General features: G+C 48.9%; 1 long non-coding RNA gene across 1 annotated transcript in view; it reads left to right on the forward strand.

Annotated features, from left to right (window-relative positions):
* Positions 1 to 21,107, forward strand: part of LOC144732163 (uncharacterized) — a 199,263-nt gene that overhangs the window by 51,009 nt on the left and 127,147 nt on the right. The window contains exon 2 of the long non-coding RNA XR_013588156.1: positions 9,453 to 9,538. This is a non-coding gene — a long non-coding RNA (uncharacterized LOC144732163). The remainder of the gene's footprint in view (positions 1 to 9,452; positions 9,539 to 21,107) is intronic.

Genomic DNA, 21,107 nt, shown 5'->3' on the forward strand with positions numbered 1-21,107 from the left:
CGCAGTCTCAGCGGAATCCAGACTGCTAAAGAAATGCTGCTGGTTTTTCCCTACACTATTGGCAAGGGCACTCCGTCCACACGACATGGACACAAAAACTATTTTTATAAAAAATTATCACCGTATACACCGTATGTATCGCACGCGATGGGGTGCATTTGACAAATACGACTCCCATCTCTTCTGATCCATCAACCGCAAATGCAAGCGACTGGATTACAGATGTGCAGCATTGGTGCTCGCATCTTTGGCCCCCTACGGAAACAAACACAAATTATATTCATGCCTCTGCGGCGCGTTTCCGGATTCGCGCCGCGCGCACGTGCACGTGGGGCTTGGTAATCGCGTCCCGACGTTTCGCTCACCGGAGCCGGGGAGCTTCTTTAGGGAAGCGCAAGTTTGGCCGGCACGTGGAGGGAAACTGTCGGTACGCGGAGCGGGGCGACGCCGTGGTAATGACCCGAAAAAACACATCGGAGAGCTACGCAGCGTAGACAACCGTGACAAACCTGTGCAGCCGAAACGAGTTTCTCTTGTAACCAAGCTTCTCCAAAGCTAACAGAGCCAGCCATCATTATGAAGGCGTTCAAATGAAAATCAATGAGCACACCTACCGCCCGCTGCCAATAATATTGGCGTGCGGCAGTAAAAGTAATATAATTAAAAGATGGCATTTAAGCGTGCGATTGCCAGCTATGTGCCAGGGCATGTCACTGTAACGGTATTGATGTGCATACCAAGTCACGCCTATCCTCGCGGCGTGTAAAGTGCGCTTTTGCGTCCGTGCGTGCGTGGGTGGGTGGGTGCGTGCGTGCGTGTGCTACTGTGGGGACCGGTCGCGTAACGGTTGAGCTCGTTGCGCAACGAACCTGCCGACCCGCTTATGGCCAACGCCGGTAACGATTATCTGAACTGGTCCTGGGCCTCATTTGAGTCGACTCTGTCTGAAATGAGTACCTGGTGCATGATGTGTAAACATCGTCCACCGGGGGAGACAAAGGCGGCTGTGCATGGTTCTGGCCCCCCACCCTGGCCTTCACGGGTGCTCGCTAACAGCACTTGTTAAGGCTATACGGGAGGTCTTTGTGTGCTACTCGGGAACGGAGGCGCCGTGGTTAGCACACTACAGTTCGATGCAAGTGACCTGGGTTCGATTCCTGGCCACAATTAAAACCGGTGACAGTTGAGAATCTGTAACGAGTCTGAGCCTCCCCCTAAGTCGACTCAGGCTAAAATGAGTAGCTGGCATGATATATAAAAATCAGCACCGGGGAAACAAAGGTGGCCGAGTACACGTGGTGCTGGCCACCCCTAACCCCTCATCTGCCACGCTGGGCTTAATAGGGGCTCGCAAACAGCGGGTGTTCTGACTGTAAGGATGAACGTAGGATATTCTTTGGGTCTTTCGGTAAAGTCACGTAGATGGGTTCAAAGAAAATAACTAAATAAAAAAACTACGACATTTCGATCGCAACGCAAGTGGTCACCATCCTGTTTTTCCTGTTGATGTCCGCTTGTGTTGCGATCGAAACGTCGTTTCGTGTGTTGCGTAGTTTTTTTGTGCTTTTGTTATTTTCTTTGAAAATATCTTCGTGACTATACCAAAAGACCCAAATAACATGAATTCCTTCAGTCACAAAAGCTTCAAGTCAAGATTTGAATGGAGGATGTTTGCTCGTTGCTAGAATAATAATAATTGACGTAGAATCGCGAACGAGTGGAGCGGTAGGCGCCGTTCTTGGAGTACTTCTTGCGCAATGATAGTGGAGGACCACAGAGTTTGAATCCCAGCCACAGCTGCTTCAATGGCGATTGATGTCCAATCATTTCACGGAGGCCTTCATCTAGCGGTGGATGTCAAACACATGGCTGTAAATCATCAATCACCAATACAATAAAACGTGTTTATAGTCTTTTTTTTTCTTTCAATTAGCACTTGAATCCCCGCCGGGAGTTTTGGTGGGTGAAGTGAGTCCCGTATTGTGCAGTCAAATTCCCAGGATACTTGACCGTCAACTGAATTTACCGAAGCGGTCGGCTTTTAATGCATACACGCATCTGCAAACAAGCAAACGAATGAGCGGCTCAGTGAATGAACCGTGTAGACACTTTTCAATGTTTGCCTCCCGCACTCTCCCCTGCCTGTCATTTTCAAAAGGCTCTGTTCCCCTTGGCTAGCCTCCTGTCACTTGCGATTGACTTGGGTTTGAAAGCTCGGCTTTCAGGACGCAAGACTGGCGGATTTCTTTTCCCCAGTTACCCAGCCTGCGGCTTGTCTCACAGAGGGCTCCCAAGTTTTAAACCAATTTTCTTTCCAAGCCAAGGTGTATGATTCATTTTATAATAATTTTTTATTCTTCCAGTTTTTTTTTGTTTTCCTCCTCCTCCTCCTCCTCCCCCGCATGGCTCAATGCGAGATCAAAATCAAAATATGTATTTATACTGGAGGAATCCGATGAGCTCTAAAGTTATTTTTCACGGTTGTCCAGTAGGGGCGCATCAGAAAGATTCAACAACAAACAATACAAAAACATGATAGGAGTGCAAAGTATTGGAAACTTAAGCAAATGACTTACAACATTTAACTAAAACTAAACTTTTATTTTACCAGGTAAGGCCCACTGAGCCGTTGGCTTATTTTTCAGAAGCGTCCTGGCCAGGAAATGAGAGCTCAACGAAGTTGCCTCCTTTACGCCCATGCGAGTCGTGGTGGGTTAATTGATCGTTCTTCGCCAAGCTGATCAGTGCGAGTTGATGAAGGCGGCGAACATAGGTGCGGGACCATAGGAGTACAGTCTAACAGTGGATTTTTTTGCACTGCCTTGTGTTCCTCGCAGCGCAGCCCCACAGCAGCCGATAGGACGTGCTATGATGGTGGTTTCCCGGACATTCAATTTTCTATTCACAATCTTAGACTCAAATACAATTTTGCCTGATTTGAGGAGTCCAATATTCTGAGAAATATATTAGTGTTTATATAATTCAGTCACGATCACCCATATGTATCAGGTATAAATCAGTTGTATTCTTTGCGCGCGCATTTTTCATCACACTCTGGTCGATTTACACCAATGCACTGTTGAATCCCTTTTGGTTGCCATAGGAATGTGGAATTACCATGACTGGCTCGTGACCGCCACTGGAGATGAGCACTGCCCCCGCGTGCTTGGTTGAGCAATGGAACCCTGAGCTTGGAATTGAAATAGGATATCGATTTCACTCATTGTTTACAGCAATATAAGCTTGTTGCTTTATGTAATACATTCCGATAATTAAAAATTATAGCTCTTTACAAAGTTAAAACCTAGTATGGAAAAAAAGACAACAACAAAGTATACTGAAAAATTCCCTGCAGAATGTTTTCTTATTCTTGAAATTCAATTTATGAATGCTGTTGAAATATGAATGCTATTGAAATTGTCCGCCATTCTCTATCCGCTGCTTGGTGAACGTCGACATCGAAATTTGCCCCGGAGGATGCCGCAGGGCTTTTGCGTGTGCCGTTTCGGCCGTCGCATTCTGCCCGTGTGCACGGTGCGCAAACCAGGCGGGCAATGCATGTTTAATGCGATTGGATAAATATAGCACGGTGTGTAACATATGCCAGGGTAATTAGCTTATTATAGATGTAGTGACCCATATCAGTTCATCATGGGCTCGTACGGATGGACAGCGAGTGTACGTGTGTGCGTGCGTATGCGTGTGTGGGGAGCGATGGCGCAACGGTGAGCGCACTGTGCTACGGACCACAGTGACCCGAGTTCGAATCCTGCTGATGAAAAATAACAGTGATGAATATCTGAACCGGTCCTGGGCCTCTCCTAGGTCGATTCAGCCTCAAATGAGTACCTGGTGCGTTGCGAAAACATGGCCGCTAGGGAGACAAAGGCAGCCGGACGTGGTGCTGGCCAACCACCCCCTCGTGTGCCGTGCCGGCCTTTCGAAGGCGCCCGCTAACGGCACTTGCCCCAAACAGCCCGTTAAGGCTACACGGATGATCTTTGTCTTTTTGTGTGTGTGTTTAAAATGCAGCTGCCAGTGCACTGCTCTTCGATCTTGTTGGGACCCCGGGTTTCATTTCTGACCGTGACGCACAGCACACCATTGCCAATCGGTATTCCATGGCTTGGCTTGAGCCTCCCACAGGGCAACTTGGCCTGCAGTTAGCAGCTGCCGTGCTGGACGCTGCCATCTAGGAAGGCGAAAGCGGCCGTCCGTGCGTTGCTCGCCATGCCACCCGCCCGCCCGCCGCCTTGCGCGACACGTTGGCTTGAATAGCAATGCAAATAATGCTAATTTACAGGTCCGTTCCAAGCCGCTGCTAGATGAATGTTTCTCCCTCGCAGCCGTTGTCGGTCGGGGGCGGAGGGTGGGTTGTTGTTTTTGACCATACTTCGTTCCTCCGGTCGGTGCGGGGGTTGGTGAGGCATTGGTTCAGGCATCACTTGGCGCCGACATTGGCGGCGAGAGCGAGAATGGAAGTTGGATCACTGGGTTTGATGTGGAGTGCGCCAACCATTGTGCCACCGCTCTCCGCGATACGTAAAAAGACGAAGATCCTCCCCGCATAGCATGACCAGACTCTTTTGAGGCAAGTGCTCTTTGCGAGTAGCACCTATGCGGGCAGACACTGCGCACAAAAGGGTGCCCAACACCACAGCCTTTGTCTCCCCAGTGGCAATGTTTTACGCATCGCACCGGGTACTCCTTTGAGGCCGAGTCGACCTAGGGGAGGCCCAGGACCGGTTCAGATAATCGTCCCTGGTGTAGGCCGTGAGCAGGAATCGAACTCGCGGTCGTCGGGTTCGTAGTGCAGCGTAGCGCTAACTGCTACACTGCGGCTCCCCAAAAGCGCCCACATTCACACAGTACAAGCATACACGCACGCAGTACACGCGCACACAGTACACGCGCACACATGCACAGTGCACAATGCCCCTCCCTACAAGTGGTCGTTGTAAAACAAAGCGATTGAGCGTTCACTCTGAGTGAGGCTCAAACGGGCACTTATCAGCCGTAAAAGGGAGAGAGAAGAAATACCAGTTGTCAAGTTCAATTAATAAGCGCGTTTTTGTTTAAATTAACATCTCGCTTACCCGCCCGTGACGCGGGGGTCCCTTTCGGTGCGCGTTGTGTAGAGTCGTCGTTCGTTGCCAAAGTCGCGAGGTAGCCGTTAATTGATCAGGTTGTGGTCTGTTCAGACAGGCACCTGGTGATGACAAACGAGGGTGGAAATGCATGAAAGGGCATGAAATAACAGAACCGTGCATGTACACACCAAAGTATTATACCGTGTAAGAAAAAAAAAGTAAAGCAGATGCGTTGGCATTCCGCACAAGTGAAACGTTAAAAGGGCTTTTGACCGAATTGGGTTTTCGGAAAATAGAGCGAAGGAAGGTCTTTTGAGACGTTCACGATGAATCGCCAACTGACTTGACCTTCACTTTGGATTGAATTTTTTTTTTTGCTATCGTAATTTCTGGCGGAATTAAAAGATTTACGGCGAGTCGATTGCGGTCTTGATTAAACAATTTCCAGATTTTATGCTTTGTATGCGAAAGAGCAATATAAAATGTAAACGTTACGTCACGTTTGTTTGAAAGCACCAAATCTTGGCGATCACCGTGCGATTAAACCGCGGTCACCAATGCACTGCACGGAAACTCGTTACGTAAATTAGTTTTTAAATTAAAATTTTTGCCCAGCCCATCCTCGATGGAGACAAAAACGCCAATTATCACTCGTATCGGATGAGTGATAATTGGCGAACCATTACTTCTAAAGTGCGTAAGGCGCGCCATCTAGTTTTTGTGCCATTTGGATTTTGTACCATCCAGTTTTTGTGCCATTTAGATTTGGAGCAGAGTTCACAGCTGATCAAGGGGTGGGTCTCCATTGCCATCCGAAACTGATCCCCGGCTTGATGTGAAGCTCATTATTATTATGATGATTCCGCATGTTTACACTGAGCCTCAGCAGGTGGTGGTCTGCAGGCAGGAGACGACGATTGCTTTGTCTATAATGATCCCAGTCGAGGGGTAAGCTAACCCCAATGGAGACTCGGCTCTAAGAAAAGCTGTCTCGGGTGTGGACCAATCAACTTCAAGGACAGTGCATATCATTATCATCATCAGAGTTGTTTATTTTTGTTTGCATTTTGACTGCTTGTGTTGTGGTTATTGCTAACATGATGCCTTGTATAAAGGTGTCAGTTTTTTGTACCAGTTGAAAGGGTAAAAACCTATCACTAGATCCCAGTCGAGTCGCTTGCGGTGTACTTCGAATTTGGCAAATTTGGACCCCCGACACCAGCACACGACGGCCAACACTTGCGAATGACGTCACGGGATCTACGAGGTCCACTGTGAAGCAGACGGGTCCGTAGCATCGTCGCAGTTGTTACACCCGCAGTTATAATGAGGGCGCCACGGTGGCAAGATGTTAACTATCTCGCTTGGTATACAGGAGGTCGCGGGTTTGATCTCAACCCTGATGCCTGTATATTTGGAGTTTGCGTATTCTCCCCGTGGTCACGTGGATTTTTCTCCACATTTAGAATCGGTTTCGATTTAGACTATTTTGGCTGCTATACATTCCCTAGTGATAAGCCACTTTGTTGAGCTATCATTTGTGATAGCCAGATCGCTTCCGAAAAAGAGTGATACAGCTCAGTGGGCCTTACCTGGTAAAATAAAAAAAAATCAGGGTGTCCGCGAGATTCGAATCGCGAACCTTTGCAACGAGCAGCGAACTCACTCACCCTGAGCCACAGCACCGCCCGAGGTTGTCGCGGTGGAGTGAATAATGGATTAATAGATCCCAATACAATGTCGATTTTTACGATCCAAATACATGCATCAAATTGCTCATAAGTATTCACCTTTAAAAAAAAATACATATACGTTGTGCGTGTAATGGGTTTGCATGAGCACCTCCTACCACTAGATACTCCGAACATTCGCAGAATATCTTGAAAACGAAAAGATATCATTATTAATTTGACCGAATCGTGACCTTGAATTGCGGAAAATCAATTATGCGGCGTCCAATCCACACCGCGACTTGGAAAACGACGCCGAAATTCTTTTCCCGTCTTTTGCCCCAAAACGTTACTGCAAATTTCCCCTCTAGCCCCGCCTCCACTCCCGCCCTAAACAACCAACTCGGCAGATGTACAATGGGGCACCGCACGGCTTTGCTACATGATGCATTGTGACAGTTACTCGCGAACGTTGAAAGATTTATCCTGTGCACGGGCTAATGAGTGTGATGCATTAGTCATCGCTGCAGCACAGAGAGTGCTGCTGGGTTTACTGGGGGTGGCGGGGGCGGGGGGGTCGGTGGGGGCGCTCGGAGGGGCCCGTCGGTGGCTGTCGGGGAGGACTGGGGAATTTGGTGGCGCTCTGCTCGCAGGCGTCAGACGAATTATTACCACGCTTGAGTGAGAGAGACGGAATGTGAAAACCGTCGCCTCTGCAAACCGATCGTGTGCGCCGTTTGGCTTGGCGCGGTGTGCGTCTCGCGGAGGACGCTGCCGCGGGTTGTTAGCGGTTTAACGACACCGGAGTTTTCAATGCCGTGCTCGCCCGACGGATTATTTACAGAGGAGTGGTTGCACCACCCGATATTGCAGCTGATTAATAAAAGGGGTTGTTTGACGGTTCTGCAGTGGCAGTAGTGCACAAGCACGAATAACAGAGAGGTTGATTTCTCTGTATGAACGAGAGACCGTTCGTTGCCCCAGATGTCCCCTATTATATATACAGTCCAGTATTTCCTTATAGGGCAGTGTTATTGACGAAGGTTTTGAGTTTTTTCGTCGTTATTTCTGTTCGCTGACATTAAAACATTGCTCTTAAAACAATAGGTCATCGGCTGCTGTCTTGGCACGCAGCCATCGCGTAATGGTCACCACAACTGGACTCGCGATCCAGAGGTTGCCGGTTCAACGCAATCTCCCAGCGCGTCAGTTTACACCATGGCACGAGCAGCCTCTGTCCACCCAGCAGCGCACACGGGCACACCACGGCGATTCGTATCGCCAGGTCGCAAGGCGGTGGGGTGAATTGTGGGTAACTCCCACCGCTTACAAGATGCTTGCTCAGCGTTATCAGAGTAAGCGAAATACTCTTTGGAGGGGCTGCCTCTACAGAACCTTCTTGTTGGGGTTCTTCATCCGGCAGTGGCTTGGAGCTAGCAATTGCAGGGCTGCACCTTTGCCTTTTACGTTTGTACCTAAAATTAATCCATGTTTTGTATGTTTTTTTTAATGCATTTGCAGGATTGCCTCGCTCGTTGATGAGTGCGCGTGGCCCAGACTGATGGCGTGCATGTGCGTGTGTGTGTAGAGCGGCAGTGCACCGGTTGGCATACTGCCCTGTGAACCCGGCGACCCGAGTTCGATTCCTGGCTCATGGCCACCAACATCAGACACCAGTGACAATTATCTGAACCGGTTCTGGGCCTCCTCGAGGTCGACTCAGCCTCAAATGAGTACCTGGTTAGAAGTGTTTAAATCGCCACTGGGGAGATAAAAGTGGCCGGGTGTGGAGACGGCCACCCACCCCCTCGTGTGTGCCGTGCCGGCCTTCATAGGTACTCGTGAACAGCACTTGCCCCAAAAGTCTCTTCAGGCTATACTGGGGTTCTTTGTCTTGTTATGGTCTGCAAATAAATCCTTGTCTAAAATCTGCTGTCAGAAATAAAGGGTAAGCAAATTTTGGTCCAAAGCCTCACAAATAATGATACCACAATTACATGGAATACTATGTCATTCTGTGCAATTGCATTCTCTACCACCGAGGATTGAGTTGTGAGCCGGCAGACATTTTCGTAAAATATTCCAGATGTGAAAATAACAACCATTTTTGAAGCCTATATATTTGCACACGTGGGTCTCCGTTTTAGTATTGTCACTCTCTAACATTATTGTCTTTTTTTTTTACAAATAAAAAGCACATCTAATTGCGCGTGTCCTGACCTATTTATATAATCATAAAACAAACATGGAAACGTCTAGCCTTTTTCAAACTTCCAATATATGAAGGCATCCCAATGCCGAGTTGGTCGTGGGGATCTTTTTACCATACTTCACTACGCTGGGCAGTGCAGATTGTTGAAGGAAGGGGAGAGTAGTACCAGTTCTGAAATTAATCGCCAGTGGTGTTAGCCGCGGCCAGAATTTGAACTCGGCTCAGCGGGCTCATAGCGTGGCATGCCAACCCCACTGCTACTGTCGCTCCACTCCAATTTAACAAATACACAAACATCCAAACGCTCTGTTATACAACGTCGTCGTCAGCGGGTTTATGTGTGCGCGAGCGCATGCACGCACGTGTGTCGTCGTTGTCGCTGCTCTTTTTTGTTTTTGCATCTTTCTCATATGCAGCCGTGTAGAAAAATGCTCCCCGACACGGCTGTAATGCGACTCGAATTGATTTACTGTGTTTCAGCCGGAGCCCCAAGTCACGCGCTGCGGCACGGCCTCTTATCGCGGCCTTGTCAGTCCCACTGTTCCTGCGGGGGAGCGATACGACAGGTATTAGCGCGAAGGCGGCGGCTCCATCTCCACCCCCCCCCCGTGTGTCTCCCTCCTCCCGCGGCAGTAGTGCATGTGGTGGTTTTGTTGTTGTTGTTGCTGCTGCTGCTACCGCTGGGAACGCGTCCCAAATTGTCGGGGGGGGGGGGGTGCTGGGTCCCCGAGCTTTATTCGTGGGCGGCGTTCTGCTGACATCAACCGGTTTTATTTTTTCCGAGGCAGCTGTCGCGTCAAGCGCGTGACGTTTTTATATCTAAATTCATTGACTACCCCCCCCCCACGCCCCCAAACAACAATCTACGCGCAATTGCGAGCACGCTGAACTTGCGAGACGAGAGCTCGCCGCTTCGATCTCCCGGCGCAGCAGTCGAAGCCACGGGGCGAGTTTCTTTCATCCGCCGGCCCCACCCCGGCCCACCGCCTCTGTTCATCTCAGCCAGTTGATCGTCTGCAGGTCCCGCACCTGCGATTTGGCACGGTTGGCCACGTACGGTGTGAAAGAAGTTGAACATCAGTTTAACACGTAGGCTTTTCCCGACCAATATTATGCACAATATAAGTTTTTTTTGTCGGTTAGATCGCGTAAAAATAAATGTGTTGTTCAACCCGCCACCACCCGACACAGCCAATTAGTAAGGGTTGTCACGTAAACAAAACATGCCAATTAGTTACTAGTTTGGCACACCGGCAATTACAACCAGTATCGTCAGGCGACCGCCACAATTGTGGAGAAATCCTGTTTCCGTTCTTTGATAGAGGGATGCATGTGATGTCATTAGCTCTGAGCCAATCAGGTACAAATACCAGAGGAAGGGGCTAATGTATTAATATAAATTACAATGGTTATGTATTGTTGGTTGAGTTATTTACATTTAATCAACATGCATAATGTACTTGCATTTCGCACATGCATGGTGTGGGGCATAACGCACGGCAACTCTCACCTCATTCAAGACCATGTGGCCAGCACGGAAGAGCAGGAGCCACACATTCTGTGGGGTGGCTGTCTGGAGCTGGCCCCCTACTATTGGGGGCTGCCTTCGCCAGCCCTGGCGTGAGAAAGTCATTTCAGGGCTGCACCTTTACTTCTACCGATTTAGAGCTCAAATGCAGCATGAAATGTTTGAAATGTTTTAACTCCAGCATCCTTTTCTAGAGGACGCACAGGAATTGTCACTGCGGTGGTGGTGGGTGGGGGTTGACTGACTCGGGTAGATATGCGACAGGGAGGAGACGTCTTCGTGTTTGTCATGAATGGAGTTTGGAGGAGGTAGATGGCCCATCCTCCTCCATCTTCCTCCAAACTCCATCCGAATTCCAGTCTGGGGCAGTGACGAGGAAGATCGTGAGCACGGAGTTGAACAGGACACAAAGTCGGCAGACAACAAATTGGAAGCGAGTTCCAGACGCAAGGGAGGCCGAGGACAAGCAGCAACTGTTCCATTGAGCAAATAGAATGTCGGCACTGTACTGGTGGTGGGGCTGAGCGCGATTGTTTATTCACACCTCAGTCTTCTTTATGCATTCATGCTTGCATTGCATAATATTGGCCATTCACTTGGATTGTTCATTCATTCAGTCGCCCACGAGTGCGTTTTAGCGAAATCCTCCGCTCTGATTTGATGTTTTGATTTGCTGTGCGGAGAACGCTGGGGGCAAAAACCCTCAATGTTAGCATATCCGCGCATAGCCGCTCCTTATATCCGCACGCGTAAACACGGACGACGGGATACATTTTATTCCACTTCCGTGTCATTTCTCTTTTCCCCCTATGAAGGCTCAGATAAGCGCCACTATGGCAAGATGTGAACTACCTCGGCTGGTATGCAGGGGAGGTCTTGGGTTCAATCCCAACCCCGACGCCTGCTGTATATTTGGAGTTTGCGCCTTCTCCTTGTGGTCGTGTCGATTTTTCCCTCCACATTTAAAGACATGCTTTCAGAGCATCTGGCTGCTATACATTTTCACATGATAAGCTACTTTTGTTGAGCTATCATTTGTGGCCAGGTCGCTTCTGAAAAAGAGCTATACAGCTCTGTGGGCCCTTATCTGGTAAAATACAAACGTAGTTTAGTTTATAGTTTACTTGAGATAGAAGGAAGAATTGGTGCAAAGAGTTTTGCGACGATCGATATAAGGTGTGTGAGTGATAAGAAGAAGGGATACTGTAATTCACGTTGGTGACGTTTGTTTACGTGTGCCCCCAATATCCGCGAGTGCTTCTTTCTGATCTATGCGTCTGCACGCACATTTTTTGTTATCGAACCAACATCAACGATCACGTCAGAAGGCGTAAGCACATACACGGGGCGACGTCAGCATATCAGGGGGATGGCACCTTCTGGGTCGGCTTTTCTTACTTGAACAGGAGCTAGTTTACGGTGTAAAAGGTTAATTGTTTAGCCCAGGGGAAGAGAGGCGGGGGGATGGCAGACATTTTGTAAAAAGATTGCATTCCCACATTCGTACACTTTAAACGTTCAGCCGCCCTCTTCCGCTCGTCTATTTCACCCGTGTGTTTTTAACGTTGGGTAATGCGCGAGCAAAAACACCGCCGCCTCCGCCAGCCATTATTGTCCCACCGACCCGTCATGTGTGTGACGTTTTGCGTGCTCGTAACGAGGACGTGACGGCGTCGCATCTCGTTGGTGTGGACGCACGGCTGCTGCGCTTGGCTCTACGCACAGAGCGAGAGAAAGAGAAAGCGGGAGAATGGTTTGCCATCCCAATACCCCAACTCCTCCGAGGGATGGACGGACTCCACTTCTGTTCACTTAAACTCTTACAAGGGCCGGTCTTTTTATTGTATTCATTCCTTTGTCACTGGCCCTGTAACCACGGGAGAGGGACTGAACTGCACGTAGGATTATTTGTTGTAATATTTTTTCCCCCCATTTTTATCCTGCCTTGTCATAACTGGATCTTGGTCCCACATCGTGGCCAATTGGAACATTTGAATTAGAATTTCACCTGTTTGGTGCTCGTTGCCTGCTGGGGCAGCGGTTCACACACCGCTTATGAACCCAGCGACCCAAGCTTGATCCCGGGCTCACAGCTAACATCAATGACAAGCGGTGTCAGAACTAACACTGGGCCTCTCCTAGGGCGACTTAGCCTCAAATGAGCACCGGGTGTGGTGTGTAAACATCAGCACTGTGGAGACGGAAGGCGTCACACGAGTGCCAAGTGATATCTGAACCGGTCTGAGACATCCCTCCCCACTTAGGTCAACGCAGCCGAAAGTGAGTGCGCCGTCAACACCATCGCACGGAGGGTGGCGGGAGGAGAGACAAAGACGGCTGGGCTTATGTGAATGGTCCTGCGGCCACACCCCTTGCCCCCCCCCCCGTGCGTGCGTGCCTGCCTTAATAGGTTCTCACTATCCGGCAATTTGCCCCGGTAGTCTAAACAAGTTTCAAAATGGGGACCATTGTCTTTTGTGCGAGCGCGTGCAAATGTGTGCGTGTGCGAGCGTGTGCGAGCAGGCGCGCACACGCTCGCACACGCTTGTTTGTTTATGGCAGGCAGTCTGTAAAACCTGAGGAGAGCAAAGCGAATGGTAACAAGACTTCATTATCCGGCAATAAACAGCGGCAGCAGCCTCGGCCCAGCACCCTCGGCTGAAAAGACCCTTGGCAAAAATAAACAAACATTCTTTGGCGAAAACCACACAAATGGATACTTGTGTTTTTTTTTACCCATAGACCCACAACCGTACAGCTTTAGTGTTCAGGCAGGGCAAGGTTTGGTTTGGCTGATGGCTTTCGTGTTGGTCTAATGATTTACAATGCCCCCTCCCCTATCCCTCATCCCCCCAATGGTGATTTGATGAATTGTCGTGACGCAAGGTCACGATTTGATACAAGCGTGCGCTGTTTTTGGTTGTTGTAACGTTGTGGTGAATTGCTATGGCCGCTCATGGCTGCAGGGGTCACGTGAACCGATTACAGACAACAAGTTGTATTACATCGTTGCATGTAATGCAGCATTGAGATTTTGTGTCAAACTCAGACTCATTTCGTACTAAAAGTATCCCTGCCTATAAGCATCGGTTCATTCTTCATCACATGGATGCTGCTTGTGATGAACCAGTGCTGTGGATGAGATTCACTCCCAGAAGGTCATGGTTTATGTGTGAAAATTTTTTTTTTTATGTGGAGAGACATACAGGAAGGAGACATGATTTATTTAATAATTAACCTTCTCCACCGCTATCCTTAATGATTAGTTCATCATTACACCTCTTTTTCCAGTACCAAAATATAAGAATAGGGGTTTTCTCCTTTTTTCTGCCAACAAAACTGAAACTTGTTACAAGAATCACGTCTGCATTAACTACAATACTTGTGGTCAAAATGCAAACAAAAACACACTCTGATAATATATGCATTGTCCTTGAAACTGATTGGTCCACACCAGATACAGCTTTCTTTTGAGCCTCATCTCATGTTTTAAACAACATACAGGATATCGTCGGCATTGTCCACTTCTGTGACGAAGGCCTCCTCCACGCCATTGGCATCCCCCTCACCATCCATCTCCGCCCCTGCACACGACCTGATTCTGCCACGCCATCTCCGCCGGCGTGCTCCCCTCAGATGCTTTTCCTCCACCTCCACCTTCATTTCACCGCCGGTTTCATCCGTTGGCCATTATCCTGTCCGGCAACGGTGCCCCTCTCTACCCACGCCCATTTTCCTTGTCTCTGTTCTCAATAACTGCATCTCGGCCACGATTGATTTAGATATCATTTCGCCACCGATGATCCGTGCGCCGGGGAAATCGAACTCTGCTTTGGCGGGATTCACGGCGCAAGTGCGCTAACTGCCGCGCGACTGGGCCCATCCCGATTTGCACTCGCATCCCATTTTTCCCTCCCCTCTCCCCACCGCCAAACAATTTGTTTGTTTATCGACATCGCCATCTGCAATAATACAGCCCAGCGGGCAGGGCACAGCGGTAGCGTCGCGGAAGAAGCTGTCACCCCAGCTAAGTAGGGCTTTGCCGCGGTTGTTGTGCTGCTGCTGCTGCTGCGACAGCCGGGGTCATTAATATTCCACGCGCCGCCCCGATTTTTTGGACGAGGCGGCCGCCCCTATTCGGAGGCCCTTGGTGATGATGGGTCACAAGCCAATGCTGCCGCAGCCTCCTCATTCTCGAGAAGCAGTAATTTAGTTTTGGCTCCTTGAAAGCTTGGAGAGCTCTGGGGTGGGGGCGGGGGGCACTGGGTGGAAAATCGGATGAAAGAGAGGAAAGTCCTTTTTCTTTCTTTGTCATTTGGGTCTTGGCGCACGCTTGCAATACTGATGGCGGGGTGTAGCGGGTGGGGTGCGAACGCAACCGCAGATCGACAATGTGACACTTAGCGTGACAATATCGTCATCGGACTGGCAAGCCTCGAAACACCTCGGGCGAACGTCAACAGAAACGCCTCTATTCATAGCACTTCTGTCCCGCTACAATACAATCTCATTATCGGTGTTTGCTTTTTAAAATGCGGTGGCCCTGGGCCACAAGCGGAAACATCCACATTCCCATGGCAGTGGGCAGTGTTCTAGATTTGAAGCTTTCGTGACTGCAATGATTCATACTCTTAGTTTTTTCGGTAAAGTCATGCAGGTAAAAAATGTAATAAAAATTAATAAAAATATATATGTGGACAGTGTGTCCGTATGACTGCAGATGTTTGTTTCCTACAGAGTGATACTCTCTTTATCAACTGCAGATGGATGATGGGCTTTTGATCAATGTTGTCACCTATTCATTGTTATTATTATTCCGTGGGAATCATGGCTATCGTTATTACTCTCATCACCACGGTTGGTAACATTTATGCGATCTTGGCTTCTACTGTAATAACCATAATCGCTTCCCGCTGTCATGGCCTCAACCCAGTCGTCAATAACGCTGCCCTTAAAAGGAAAAAGAGATTGCTATGAAAAAAGGGCCATTGCCTGAAACGTCACCTATTGTTTTATCGTTCCTGTTCGGGCCGCAGTGTTATTGGCGAATGTGTTGGCCAAAGTGTTGTTACGTGTGCTTCTGCACCACCGCAAATGTAGCATCTTGATTGTTTCGTTCAATAAATTAAATTTGAGTTTCTCCCACTGCTCCATACTTAGCCAAAGGGATTCTATGAGAAGTAGCAAAAGGCTACAACTGGGAACATCGTCATGGTCCTGTCGCTCAGCTGGGCAGCGTACACAACCCTTTGAGAGTTACCCCCCCCCCCCCATCCAGTCCTTGCACTGTTAAGCGGCAACTCCCTCAACGTGGTTAGCTCAATGCACTACCGACCTGGCGAGCCGAGTTCGACCCCCGTCACAGCTAACATCAGCGGCAAGTGATATCTCAATCGTTTCCGGGGGTGTGCCCTTCATCAACGCCGGCGCTGCCCACTGTGGTGAAGTACGCTCAAATAACCTCCACGGCTGACCTGGCGTGGGTAGAGGCCTTCATCCAGCAGTGGGTTGACGAACGATTTGTTGAGACTCGGTGAGGATTTCCTAAGGGCATTATTATCGTCATCATCGTCACACATCGTGGGTTCTTGTCATTCAAACGCATGCAAGGATATTGTTACAGCGATAACAAATGGTCAGTAGGTGGTAACGATCGGTCACGATGAAAAAATCCACCACTCTTTAACGATGGCGTGACAACAAATAACAATTCGGTGAGCAATAGGCGGACGGTCGCGTTGCAATGCAGCGCCCGAGGAGAATATTCTTGTTAAATCGAGCCTGTTTGGGTGACGTCTCCGGGGTTATTACCGCCACACAAAGTCAACGATTGCCCCCCCCCCCCCTGCTCACACACGCAAGGAAATTAATAATCGTCACACTTGATGGATGAGAGCCATACATGTGCCTGTGATTTATTGAGAAAGGTGTCGGACAACGTGCATGCGATCGCTATGTAAGAATTATTTTATTATTACGATGATAATCATAAAATGATGATTATTTGAATGCCAAACTGCAGCGACATATTTCAAGTGGCGCGCATTCAGGGGCTTGGATTTTTTTTGTCTTAAAAATGTTTGCAGGCACTGAATGAGCAATGTGCTGTGCACAAATAAATAAATAAGCAGGAGGGGGTGATAATGACTGAGCAATCGCATGCGCCGATTGAAGGTTTCTGCTTGTGTTTATTTATTTAATTTTCCCGGCTGAATTTTAATGACTTGCCACATTTATTCGCCATTATAAACGCGTCGTACAAATGCGATCGGCGACTGCGGTTCCAAGAATAATTCCTTTCGAGGCCACAAGATCCGCTCCTTGAACGTGTGGTGGCTGCGTGTACCTACTTAGGACTTTTCGCGTAATTCGCCTGCGATATTTGTTGCCGTTTATGTACCAGGGTTTCTTATTAGTGGTGGTCCATGGGCCCCGGTGACGCCTTTAAAGTTTCTTGGGTGGCTCTGCGAGCTGTTGGAGTCATGGCCTGCTTAGACGAGATGATTCAGATCGGTGAGCTGCAAGAGATAAAGAAGAGGGTGGCGGGGACAGATCTGTGGACGAGATAATGATTAGTGAGATGAAGGGAAGCTAAACGGAGCTGAGAAATGAGAGAGTTGTGGACAACGGTTGCAGATTCGCGGTTGCACGGAGTGAATCGCTTCACGGGGTCACGATGCCATGTGAGGTCACAGCGTCTGCGCACGTGGCAAGCGACGTCACTTGACCCCGCCAGAACACGCTCGCCGCATAGTGTGCTTCGCCTGGCAAATCTAGCTGGCGAAACACTGTTTTGTTATAAGCAGCCTTACCTGGGCCCTCTCGCAAGATATGTGAATGTCTTGGTTGGGGCCCCGCAGGCCTCTTAGGACAGGTCCCCATCTCCTTTTAAACACAGCGGCTGTGAAGGGTTTTTATGTATATTTATATTTCACGTTATTCTTGCTTTTTGTTGTTGTGTGTGCGGTGCAAACTCCGAGCGCTTTGCGAGTGCAATGCAAGGTCATGTGTGCTTAAGTGCCAATTCCTGTACCCCCCTTCATAGCAAAGCACTTCACGCGGAGACATTTAAACGGCTATTTCTTGAAGGCTATTAACTCGAGCAATTTGATTTTCCTGGCGGCATAACTGGACGTTATGGGGCTTTCCGCTTCCTTACCGCGTTTATGGCGGTAAGCCTTTTGTAGTTAAAGAGGCTATTGAGATACAGATGTGCGTAATAACTCCGTCGATTTTTAGCGGTGTTTTCTTTGCACGGAAAAAATACGACGTTACGATCAATTAAATGATCTTCCACGGCGAGCAGAGCAACCCCCAATGCCCACCCCTTCCGCCCCCCCCCCCCGCCAAACCCTCGTGGCGTTTAAAGCGACCGGCGGGGGGAGGCTTTCACGCGAGGCGCTTGATGACCGGGCGACGCCCCCGCCGCCGCCGTTTGAGTTTGAGAATTGCAGTGCCGCCCCGAGGCGCCGGGCGGCTCGTGGCAGGAGCCGTGAACGCCCGTGACGATCTCTGAGTGCCGCCGCCGCCGCTGCCAAGATGCTCGAAGTCGGCTTGCGGGCGTCCGCGGCGTTAGGGCGAGGCTTTTTTTTCTTTTGTTTTTGGAATCGCTCGACTCGCAAAGGGGCAAGGTTGTTGCTAAGTTCGCGTCCTGGTAGGGGGGGGGGGGTCGTTCGCCTCGGCTCACCGCTCCCCTCCCACGGTTGGTGGAGTGGAGTAGCGCGCAGAGGGGGGGGGGAGAGTCTGAAGGGCATCTTGTCACCACGAGAACACACCCTCAACATTTACAATCCGAGTACGACGTTTCGCCAGTAATTACAACTAGGATCATCTGGCGGACAGCAGCCAGATTTGTGGCTGTCCACCTGATTTTCTCTTGAACACACCGGTGTGCTGTACTAGTAACGAATTGGCATGTTCTGTTTACGTGACAAACCTTACTAATTGGCTGTGTCGGGTGGTAGCGGGTTTCACGACACATTTATATGTACGCGATCTAACCCAATAAAAACCTGTGGTACGGTATTAACTTTACAATTATTTTATTTCAGCTTGCGAATAGAACTGGAGGAGGCACTTGACTAGTAGTAGCCGCAGCCAATGACGAGATGTAACCTTGGATGTGGTATGCCAGGTGAGGGATTTGTTTTATGGGCCACTGACCTGGACACGCCCCGCTCAATTTAAATCCATGAGTACGAAAGCGCGCGACAATAAAGAGCAAAATCAAATCTTCAGTACGTTTGGTATTCATGCCATTCTTATAGCTCAAGGCTATCACGGAAGCACGATGTTTCACACAATATGAACGGTGATGGGGTGGCGGGGGGGATAGAGACGGGGAGGCAAGAAAACGTTAGAATGCTAAAATTCACATTACAGGCTGAAGCGTGGGACACAAGTATGCTAATCATGCGAGACGGTGAGAGGGGGGCGTTCATGGGCGCGAGCCCAGGTGGGTTAAGTGGCTGGGCTCGGAGCGTGACTCCGGGTGTGAATATGTATGTACGTTGAACTTCTTTCGCACCGTACGTAGCCAACCGTGCTAATCGGAGGTGCGGGGGAAGGACAACACTATAAACGTAAAAGTAGTTCTAAGAAATGACGTTTTTAAATCTAGATTTCAAAGTGCATGGCTCCAGTGGCTTCCTGATATTGGAAGGAAGAGCGGCCGCAGAAGCACGCCTTCAAAGCATGCGATGGGATGCGGTGACCGACTTTGTCCGATGGTTAACTAAAATCCACCGCTGCTTGCGATGACGACCGGAGTTTGCGTGATGGTTTATGCTCCTTGACGAGGTCAGCAAGGTATTGTGGGTTCATTTGTGTAGCAAGCACTTCGTGTGTAATGAGTGCGACCTTGTAAAATATCAGGGCGGGTTCGCCCTTGAACACGGAGCAGGACGACCCGGGGGCTAACCTTTCAGGAGTAAAGTACATCTGTACTAACCAGCGCCTGTCTTATAAAAAATAGGGCTTTGAATACATTTTATTTTGATATGTTTCTTTAAATAAAAAACCAAGTGGTATTGGTATTATGGGTGGATAAGTGGTAGAGTGGTTTTTCAGCAGCGAAGTGGCTTGTGTGGAAATTTATAGCTGCTAAATACTCCAAACAAACGTTGATTCTGAATGTGGAGGGAGAAAAACCGGAGGACCCGGACAAAAACCCACGCGACCACGGGGAGAGAGAGACACGCAAAACTCCGAATATGCAGCAGGCGTCGGAGTCGGGATTGAACCCACGACCTCCTGAATACCAGGCGAGGGAGTTAACATCTCGCCACGACGGTAAATACACAGCTGGGGGGGTGCCGGTCCCCACTGTGGAAAAACACGCCGGGGGCTTTAATTATGAACCCAAATTGCGCGCCTCAACAAATGAAAGAGCAGGCCTGTCGTCCGCGCTCAAAGTGCAGCCCTGTTAGAGCCATTGCGGCTGAACCGCTTACCGTGCACAATCGCCCCCATTCAGCAGTAACTTTGCATAGTAATTGCTCGCGCAATAAAAAAAATAATCCGGGAATAATGTTCACAATTCATGAAACATTTAGGTCAGGTTTTTCGAAACCGATGGCTCAGTTTTATGAGGCGCGCACTTAATTGAGTTGGGATAGCGTGCGTTAAATCGGTCTGGGTTATGAATGGCGTTTGCTATTGAAGGTTAGTGGTTGTAGTAGTAGGAGGCGTAATGATGCATCAATGCAATATCAAAATCGATTTATTTTTTTGCGCTGACGATAAGCGCAGGTTGAATCACTCGTTTGGTTTTGTTTTTTAAATTCATATAATTGGTTCACTTTACCAATTAAAGGCATCCCAATATCAAAATTGTAACCCGAATTGTGGCGATGTATTGAATCGCCATTGTTACGGGCCTTGCAAATATGGTGTCACGTCTGTCTGGTTTAACAGTGCACACCAGCAATTTGGTGGATCATGGGGCAGATTTTAATCCATCGTATCCGCCTGACGCAGGGCGCTGATTTGCATGTAGAGAGGGGTAGTAGAGCAAGCAGGTTGCTCGCCTTATGCCCCATCGTATGGCAAAAATAAAGGTGACCAAAAAATAAATTGAACAACATTTTTCAAACAGTGTTCCATTCACGCTTGTTCTGTCCCAATGCATCTTAATTAGGTCCATCGTAAAAACGAGTCTCGTTACTCAGGCTTTCGTGGGTAATTTTATATGAATGCGATATGGTGAGTTTTTTAAAAGGAATAATTGTCAGAATTTCCCTATCCCCCCCCACCCCCCCCCCCTTATTTTTTTGTTTAATCTCGGCCAATTCTAAGTTTGAAATAATTATTCCAATCTAAGATTTTATGAAACAATAAAAACTCTACAATTCATAACCCTTATCTGTGCTATAAAGGAGGGCCGTTGTCCGAATCATCGGCCAGAATGTTTTTTCTTGTCCTCTCAAAAGCACTTTGCACGCCCACACCCACTGCTTGACGCAGCGTCGCCAAGTCGTTGTGTTGAAGACCTGATAGTTCCAGGCCGTGGGATCGGTGTTGTATCTGGATATTTGAATGAGCGAATTGGAGGCGGTACTGGTCATCTTGGACGCGCACAGTGTCTCGTGAGTGTTGCCTGCGACAGA

Source organism: Lampetra planeri, chromosome 41 (genome assembly GCF_965212315.1).
Source record: "Lampetra planeri chromosome 41, kcLamPlan1.2.h2, whole genome shotgun sequence".
Taxonomy (NCBI): domain Eukaryota; kingdom Metazoa; phylum Chordata; class Hyperoartia; order Petromyzontiformes; family Petromyzontidae; genus Lampetra; species Lampetra planeri.